General features: G+C 42.4%; 1 long non-coding RNA gene across 1 annotated transcript; it reads left to right on the top strand.

The window, feature by feature from the left end:
- The first annotated feature begins 262 nt into the window (after positions 1 to 262).
- Positions 263 to 6,353, top strand: LOC147916526 (uncharacterized). Its single transcript, XR_015552776.1, has 3 exons — positions 263 to 349; positions 2,548 to 2,596; positions 6,292 to 6,353. It is a non-coding gene; the product is annotated as an uncharacterized LOC147916526 (long non-coding RNA).
- The last annotated feature ends 2,629 nt before the right edge of the window (positions 6,354 to 8,982 follow it).

Below are 8,982 nucleotides of genomic sequence, written 5' to 3'. Positions count from 1 at the left end.
GCTGGCCCCTTAACAAATATTTATTGAAGACCTACCACGTGCCAGCCCTGTTCCAGGAGCTGAGAAGTAGGGTGAACAGAAGAGGCCAAACCGCTGCCCTGCGTTCCAGGCTGAGCAGGCACTTTTGCCCCTCGCCCAGGCCTTGGCCAGGATCAGCCTCCCTGGGAGCACATGCAGCCCCTTGCTACGGATGCTGCCATTTGGGTGCTGCCGGGAAGTAGGGGGCAGAGCCCCATCGGATGATCCTGCACTCTTTCCTGATGGGGAATCTCTTCTCCTAGCTGCTCACTTCTCAAAGGCACCCTCCCCAGGCTATCCCTCTTCAGAACACCCCTCCTGGTCCCTCAAGGTACAAGACTTCTCTTTAAGATGATAAGCACTATGTTTATTTCTTGTTATAACATACATATATCAGAATACTCAGAACAAAAATATTTTGTATTTAATTCAATCAAATTTTTAAAAATTGTGGTAAAATACACATAACATAAAATTTAACATTTTAACCATTTAAGTGTTCAGTGACATTGAGTACCAAGGTGCAAAACTTTTACCAAAAGAGGCTGCATCCAATTTTTTGCCCTGCCCAAATTTTCCAGGCAAAGCATTACAAAGCCAGGAAGTCTGTTTGAAATGAAGGGAAAGGGAACCAATTTAATGTTTCAGTCAACCAACCTGCCACATGAGCACCATAACTGTCAGACCAGGTAACAGTGCTGACTTGTCCATGCTGAACTTTTTATACCAAATTCCCACTTGATACATTTGGTAAACACATGTGTGTAAGTATGTGTAAGTGTGTCCCACGGCTGGGCCTCAGGAGACCCCTGAAGGCTCTTCCTGATCTCGTGAGTGGTCCTCAGCCCTGCATCACACAACCTGATGCCACTTGGTCTCCCTGTCAGCTATCGGGGAAAGTCCCTGACAAACCCAGGCTGATCAAGGCCTGTGGATTATTTGGGGGTATCTGATTGTACCTGGGGACACTGGAGACTAAGAAGCCTCTGAGACACAGAGGAATGGACCTGTGAGGATGGAACTGCATTCACTGTGACAGGACACGACTCTTGGATGGAGGAATAGTTTTGTCCTTCGCCCTCGTAAGGACAGTCCTGTGATTTTCACATGTTCATCCAACAATTTAAAAAAAAGTATTTTTAAGTCCCCTCTCCCTCAGCAGTTGTATCTTCTGCAGAGGATATAAACTATGACTGCTGTGCCCACGACTGATTTCTGACTTCCCTCCAAGTTCTGCTTTCATACATCCAGCTTCCTGCTGGGTACTTCCACCAGGATGTACTCATGGAATCTGAAATCCAGTGTGTATACAACCAAAGTTATCATCTTTTCCCCAAACCAAGCCCTCTTCCTGTTTCTGTTTCTATTGATGCTATTATTCTCCCTGTCATTCATGATTACCATTTTCAATATAGCGGGTCTTTCCTCTCCCTTGTTCCCCATCTCTGGGTGATCAGAACATTCTACAGACTCAAGCTCCATGAGACGTGTCAATGTACTCCTTCCTTTCCAGTCCCTGCTAGTCCTCTGTTCTGGCCCTCCTGAGCTCTTGCCTGGACTGTTGCAGTAGCCTCTGAGTTGGTTCTCTGCATTGATGTCTGGTCTCTCCTACTATGGTCTAGATCAATGTTCAAACATGTAATAGAGGGTGAGGACTGCATTTTGTCCATTTTTGTATCTCAGTGTCTAACATGGTATCTGGTACATAGTGGGTACTCAGTAAAGACTAGATTAAATTTATGTTATTTTTCCACTGGAAAATGTCCAATGGTTTTCCACTCCTTCCTGAATGAAGTTCCCATCTGGCATCCAGAGCTCTCCACGATAAGGTTTCCACTTAACTTTCTGTTCCTACTTCCCATTAGTGGCCTAAATGCTGGCAAAACAGAACTACCTGCTTTCCTGCAAACATGCTCTATATTCATGTACCTCACTACATTTGCTGGCACTTCCTCTTCCATTTGGAATGCACATCTATTAAAATTCTAGTTATTCTTTATTTTTTCTGTATTTAAAATTTTTTAATGAAATACATTACTATAATTTCAAAATGAAATATTAATATTTAAATATAAATGTATTACTTTTACAATAAATACACTTTCATAATTTTAGATTTAGTATGTTTGAAATATTTCATGATAAAATTTATTTGAATATCCCCCCATCTGGACTATTGTGCAGACATTTAAAATTATAGTTATGGGTCTTGGTTATATTATTATACTATTCTTTTTACATTTTTTATGTTTGAGATTTTAACAATAAATTTTTTTAAAAATATATGGTTACCAAATCTATATAAGAACATAAAAACGTTGATAATGTTAGGTGAAAAAAGCATGCAGTAATTGTTAGTGATTCTCACTTATATTTCCAGTCCTTCCTAAGCACTTCCTTGGAGTTAAGTGTGGCCCTGTGACTTGCTTTGGTCAATTAAAAGTGAATGGAAATTATGTGTGTTGCTTCCAGATGGAAGTCTTGAACAGCCAGAGTATTATTCACTGTTTTTTCTTTCCCTTGTTACAGGACTGAAGATGTTCCAGATAGTCAAAGCTCCATCAGCCTGAGTCCCTGAGTAAGTACGACATGGCGCAGAGGCCCTGTGGACCTGAGATGGGCATGTAACACAAATGAGAAATCAACCTTTGTTCTTCTAAGCCACTGAGGTTTGGGGGTCATTTGTTGCTGCAGCATAAAGTAACCCATTCTGACTGATACAAAGTAGCAGGTAGCTTCTGGCAGTATAAATAAGTAGATACTGAAGGCCTTCCAACTACAAAAGAACTGGATCACTTTTTAAATGCATGGCTGGGCTTGTAAGTAGTAAAAGAATTGTCTAGGGACAGCCCTTCTCCCAAAAAGTGAGCTGAAACCACAATTGGGAGCCAAGAGTGCTAAGAAAATAAGAAAATTGGGTTGTCCTAAGGGCCAGTGCCATTAGTAGCCCTGTATGAAGCTCTACAGCTTCAGAAGGTGGGGAAGCCAAGATTCTGAGACTTCTGCATTAGGCCAGGACACCCCAAAAGGGGTAAAGGGTCTCAGGTTGGTATTTTCCCTCTGCCTCCTAACAGAAGCAGATACAAACGTACACATTAGGGAAGACATTAATCCAAGATCACCAAGCACAGAAGGAGGCAAGCCACTGAGAGAGAGAGTCAGTGGAAAAACAAACATCCAATTTAGACCTAAAGAATTTTGGATATTGGAATTCTCAGATATACAATATAGTTTTTATTTACAAAAGTGCATAGAGCAATTATTAAGTGCTAGGTAATGTAAAGATTTTTTCAAACTTTAACTTATTTAATTCTCATAACAACTCTATGAAGCAAGTTCTATAATTATTACCATTTTATAAATGAAAAAGCTGAGCCACAGAGAGATTAAGTGGTTTGTCCAGGGCTACACTTCTTACGCGGTGGAGCTACAGTTTTGGTTGTAGACTCTCTGCTCTTCACCACCACATTTTGCTGCCTTTCACATGTGGCTACATGTGAGGCATTTAAAGAAATAAGGAGTGGGGTACCAAAGACAAGCAAGCAACAAAGGACCCTCAGGAATAACCATATAGATTTGGAAAAGAATGAAAAAGAACTCCTAAAATGAAAATAAAGTGGTTGGAAGTGAACACTTAATGAACATGTTAAATATCTGAAGAGATAATTAGTGAATTGAAGAAATATCTGAAGAAAATATTCAGAATGTATCACAGGAAAAAAGGAAATGGAAAATATGAAAGACAAGGTTAGATACAGAAGATAGAATGAGAAATTCTAATATCCATTTAATTGGAGTTTTAGAAGGAGAGGATAGAGAGAATGGAAGAGACATAATATTTGAAGCAATAGTAGCTGAGAATTTTTCAGAACTGATGAAAAGACATAAGTCCACAGATTTAGGAAATACAACATATCTCTAGCAGGATAAATTAAAAGGAAGTTTATGCCTTAGACATGTTATAGGAAAACTAGAAAACACCAAAGACAATGAGAAAATCTTAAGAGCAGCCTGAGAGAGAAGAAAGGTAACCTACAAAGGCCTGGCAATTAGACTCTCAGCAGATTTATCAAGGGCAACAGTGGATGCAAGGAGACAGCAGAATACCTATTCAAACTGTTGGCAAGAAGTAACTGTCTGTTGCATATCCAGAAAAGCTATAGTTCACGCGTGAGAGTAAAATAAAGACATTTTCAGATAATCAAAAACTAGCAGACCTTTTCTAAAGGAACTCACACCTGTCCTTCAAGATCATCTCAAATGCCATTTCTTCAATGGAACTCTGACCTTTGAATCTCAGTAGCATTCTGTCTGGGCCTTTCTCACGACACTTCTCAAATTCAGATGTAGACTGAAGTTATATGTGCCTCTTCTTAAGGCCCTCCCACTTCCACCAGTGTCCTCACCCTCTCTCATTAAAGGCCCCAGCAGCACGTTGGTGTCTAACTCACCTCAACTTTTTGTATGGTTCGTATCGTGATAATTGCATGTAGTAGGTGCTTAATAAGTATTTGCTAAAGCCTACTGGTCAGTCTTCTTCCATGTGTTTCATAAACCATCAGTTCCAAAAGATGCTCCCTTCAAAAGGAGTTTTATGGTCAAACTCTCTTCAGAAATGCTGCAAATCGTACTGTATCTTTCTCTTGGAGAGCAACAGTTTAATTTGTTTAACTCAGCATTTTCCAAAATTCTTTGACCACAGAACAACTCCTTCCGTCCTTTACTCCATGTTTATCTCAAGAGGCTGGTCTTTCTAAGAAATCATTTTAGAAAAATATTACTGAAGTGATGACTTATTTGAGCGTCCAGGCCCTGGAGTCAACTCCTTGATCCCAATTCTATTAATAGCTAACCACGTAATTAGTTTTCAGTCATTTATCCTCAGGTTCCTTATTTGTGACATCATAAGCAGGCAGCCCCTTCTAACTCTCAAGTTCTATGAATTCAAGAGCATTTCCTCTTACAGTCAATCAGTCAGTCATCCCACACATAGTAAATTCCCACCACACGGCAGTGAGCAAAATGCTGGGCAAATCACGGTGAGCAAAGCATAGTCACAGCTTTCAGGTAGCTGCCAAGGGAGAATGATTTTCTAGAGCTCATTATTAGAACATTGTTCTTTGATTTCCAGAGTCAAACTTCTTCTAGTTAAAAATTGGGAATTTACAGTGTCATTTATTATGTGTATCAGGTTGTGGAATAAATCTTTAGAATCTAAGCGTATGGCCTATATAGGTTTATGATTCTATTTCACATAACAATTCCATTGTTAGAATCCAGATATAACATGATCACTTAGGTGTATCTAGTTTTTAAATTTTCATCTTTAACTTTCTTCGTGAAGGTTCAGTCCTCTGTAGTTTAAAGAGCAGATTCTAACGATGTGGCGTCAGCTGAGCCCTGCTGTGCATAAAGGCTGTTCTAAGCACTTTACACACATTGTCTCATGTCATCCTTACAACAACCATAAGAGCCAAGTGCTAATACTATGCCCATTTTATGAGGCTAAGAACCTGCCCAGAGTCACTCAGCTAGTAAAGCTGGGCTTTGACCCCTGGTGGTGTGGATCCCAAATCCATGCTCTGACCGCCAGTACTACTCTTAATAGTCAAGTATTGTCTGGTAGGTTTTCTGCTGGAAATTTAAGGGTTAACTTCTCTGAGGCGCTGAACAATCATATGGGAATTTTAAATGTCTGATTCCAGCCAGGTAGTGTCCTGAGGAGGTAATGAAAAATTAAAAACTTTTTTTTTGGCTGAGTACTAATCTTTGTGGTTATAGATGTATCCATGTGCCAGAGAATACTGCACTTTAGATAATAAGTTAACATAAAATTGGGGGTACTGTTTTAAAGCTGACAGTTCTGTATGTCTGATATGTTTTCTAAAAGTAATTTTAAGATAAGACTTTACCCTCAAATGTGAAATGGGTTCTTTAAAGATTTCCAACACCACACAGTATTTATGTAATTGTATCACTATATGGGGAAAAACTATAGTGCTAGGAGGAGACGAGTGTTTTAATCATAAAATACTCTATTGTCAGAAAAGAAACAAAATATAAGCAAAGAAATGTGAACCACACCATGTCAGGGAGAATTCTTGGCATTTATTTTTAGAAGCCATTTTGCATGGACATGAATAAAATATAAACACAGTACTTTATCTAGGATATGACAAGAAACTTCAAGATTGTAATGTGCATTAAGATAACATTCCAAACCTATCCTTTCAAGTTTTCAGCCAAGAATTTGTTTTTATAATTTCTTTGCAGTTGGCAAACAGCTCAACTCTACTTGCGATATCAGTATTTGTGCTTCTGGTCCCAGTCCCACTGTAAGTATGAACTTGCTGTGTGACCTTCACTGAATCCCTCCCATCCACCCCAACCCAACTCAGGAGCCGGGTCTCGGGCCCCTTCCAGCTTTAAAATTCTGTAGTTCTAGCCTAAGGATCAGGACATAAACACCATGAAAAGTGCTTGCTAGAGGGATTGGATTTTTAAAACTTGGGCTCCTGAAGGATTTTTAAATGATGACTCTAAGAGCCAGCTGTAAAGAGAATGTAAACGCGGGGCCAGCACCTCCTGTGGCTCAGAGACACCGGACTCCCCGCCACGAACGGGCTGAGGGATTCCAGGCACAAGAAGCGGGATCACACGGCTGGGGTCCACGAGACCACCCTGACCGCCATCCTGAGCCGCAGGGGTGTGCGCCCCGGACACACCGCCCAGACGCCCCGGGACGCACCGCCCGGACCCCCCCCCCCCGGGGACGCACCGCCCAGACCCCAGGACGCACCGCCCAGACCTCTCCACCCCCGGACACACCGCCCAGACCCCCCCAACCCCGGACACACCGCCCAGACCCCCCCAACCCCGGACGCACCGCCCAGACGCCCCGGGACGCACCGCCCGGACCCTCCCCGCCCCCGTGGACGCACCGCCCAGACCCCCAACCCCGGACACACCGCCCAGATCCCCCCAACCCCCGGACACACCGCCCAGACCCCCCCCAACCCCCGGACACACCGCCCAGACCCCTCGGGACACACGGCCCAGACACCCTCACGGAAGTGCTTGTGCCCCGGCTGCCGGCGGTTCTTCGGGGGACCCTCTCTGCAGAGGGCCGGTGGCTGGAGAGGGCCGCCTGCCCCTGAGGCTGCAGATTCGTGGAGGCCCCGGCGGTCCGGCTCTGAGGGTCCTGACGGTGCCAGAGCTCAGGGGACGGGCTGAGCCAGGCATGCAGCGTCTCCACAGACGCCCCCCAGGGCACTCTCAGGGGCTCCGAGCATCAAGACCCGCCTCGGAGAGGCACAGACGTGAGCCGAACTGGGGCTTTGCTACCTCTAACGCTGGGTCCAGGAGTAAATTTCCTCTTCAGTAAAATGCGAATAATAATAACACCTTGCAGAATTGTTTATTATGAGGAAATGAATCCAAAGCACATAGTAAATGATTCGTAGGGATAATTTAACATTTATAAGCACTTATTATGAGTCAGGTGCTATTTTTTGTACTTTCCCACACAAGAACTCTATGAGGAAGATAATACCCCTATTTTACAGATGAGAAAGCTGAGGAACAGAGACGTTAAATAACTTTTCCAACGTCACACAGCTAATAACAGGGTCAAGAATTCAAACCCAGGCAGCAGGATTGCAGAACCAGCATTCTTAGCTAAAACGGTGCTGCCTCCCATTGATGAAGGCAAATTTTTAAAATATTTGGAGATGATAAACAGAAGCCCAATAATGTCATCTGATTCCAGAAGTACCTTTAAAACGAGACAATTATAAAAGAAAAATTTTACAAAGAATTTCCGTACTCCTATTGTTTATATTTTTGCTTTGCTATAGATTATGCTTATTTTTGCTTCAGATCAACCCTTTTTCATCAAGAGAGTGAATGAAACAGTTGGAGGGGAGGGGCTCTAATCTGATGTGACAGTGGGTGCTCCATGAGATAATTTGTTTTGTTGTTTCTATTTTATTGAAACATGTACTAAGTACAAAGTCAAAGACTAAATAAAACAGTGACATGTTTCATATTAGGTAGTAATTTTGTATACTAATAGGGTTTAGGTTATACCATATTTCCTACAATTTTAAATGTCTCCCTCCCCGGGGTCACTGGAGAGTCGATCCATCATAACGGGAAGAGGGACAGCGACAAAGGCCCTGCTGGCCCTGGTCCATGGTTTACGCAGGGCTCAGTTCAGATGGGTTATCTGTTAGCACCGACGGGAGGTGTTAGTTTCACATGTCGCTTCCAATCTGAATGGATTTATACCATAATTTTTATCTCTGGGTAAAGTGGTGACAACGCTTGTTCAGAACCCCATTATCCTTTAAGGTCAGGGAAGTCTCTTTTACTCTTTAAGGCACAAGTCTGTTAAAGTTTTTATGATTTGCAAACAAAGTGGTTTTTCACCTTCTGCTATTTGATAATGAAGGTATAAGAGAATTCCTTCTACACCAAATAAATTAAACATCTAAATAATTTACAGCCCCAGGTAGTTTGCCAGACTAATATAACTGAATAAAGTCAACAGATTAAACGTTCCCCTGGCAATCGGCAAGGGTATGAGATACAGCACCTGGGCCGCCCCATCGGGTCTCATTATTAAATCACAGCCAGAGCTTGGAATCCAGGGTCCCCAGGTCAGAGCTGAATCTTGAGGACGGAGCTTCTGTCCTCCCAGGTGTTATTCCCATGATCTTCGGGAGTGGAAACCTCTCAGAACAATGGAGAAAGAGAGAGAAAGAGAGGGGAGAGGGAGGGAAGGAGAGAGAGAGGAGTGGGGGAGAGTCTGCATGTTTCCAAGAGGGAAGACTCCAGTTACTTATATGTCGCTAAATTGGGAATTCATCAACACAATAGTGTATATTTGCACAATCTCAGAGCAAAAGTTAAAAAGAGTTTGGGAATATCCTATTTATCACTGTCAAGGTCAGAACAAGAACT

Source organism: Ceratotherium simum, chromosome 7, assembly GCF_057802395.1.
Source record: "Ceratotherium simum simum isolate JZ-2026a chromosome 7, ASM5780239v1, whole genome shotgun sequence".
Classification (NCBI taxonomy): Eukaryota; Metazoa; Chordata; class Mammalia; order Perissodactyla; family Rhinocerotidae; genus Ceratotherium; species Ceratotherium simum.
Note: the sequence above shows the minus strand (reverse complement) of the source record. Positions and strands in the feature narration are given on the sequence as shown.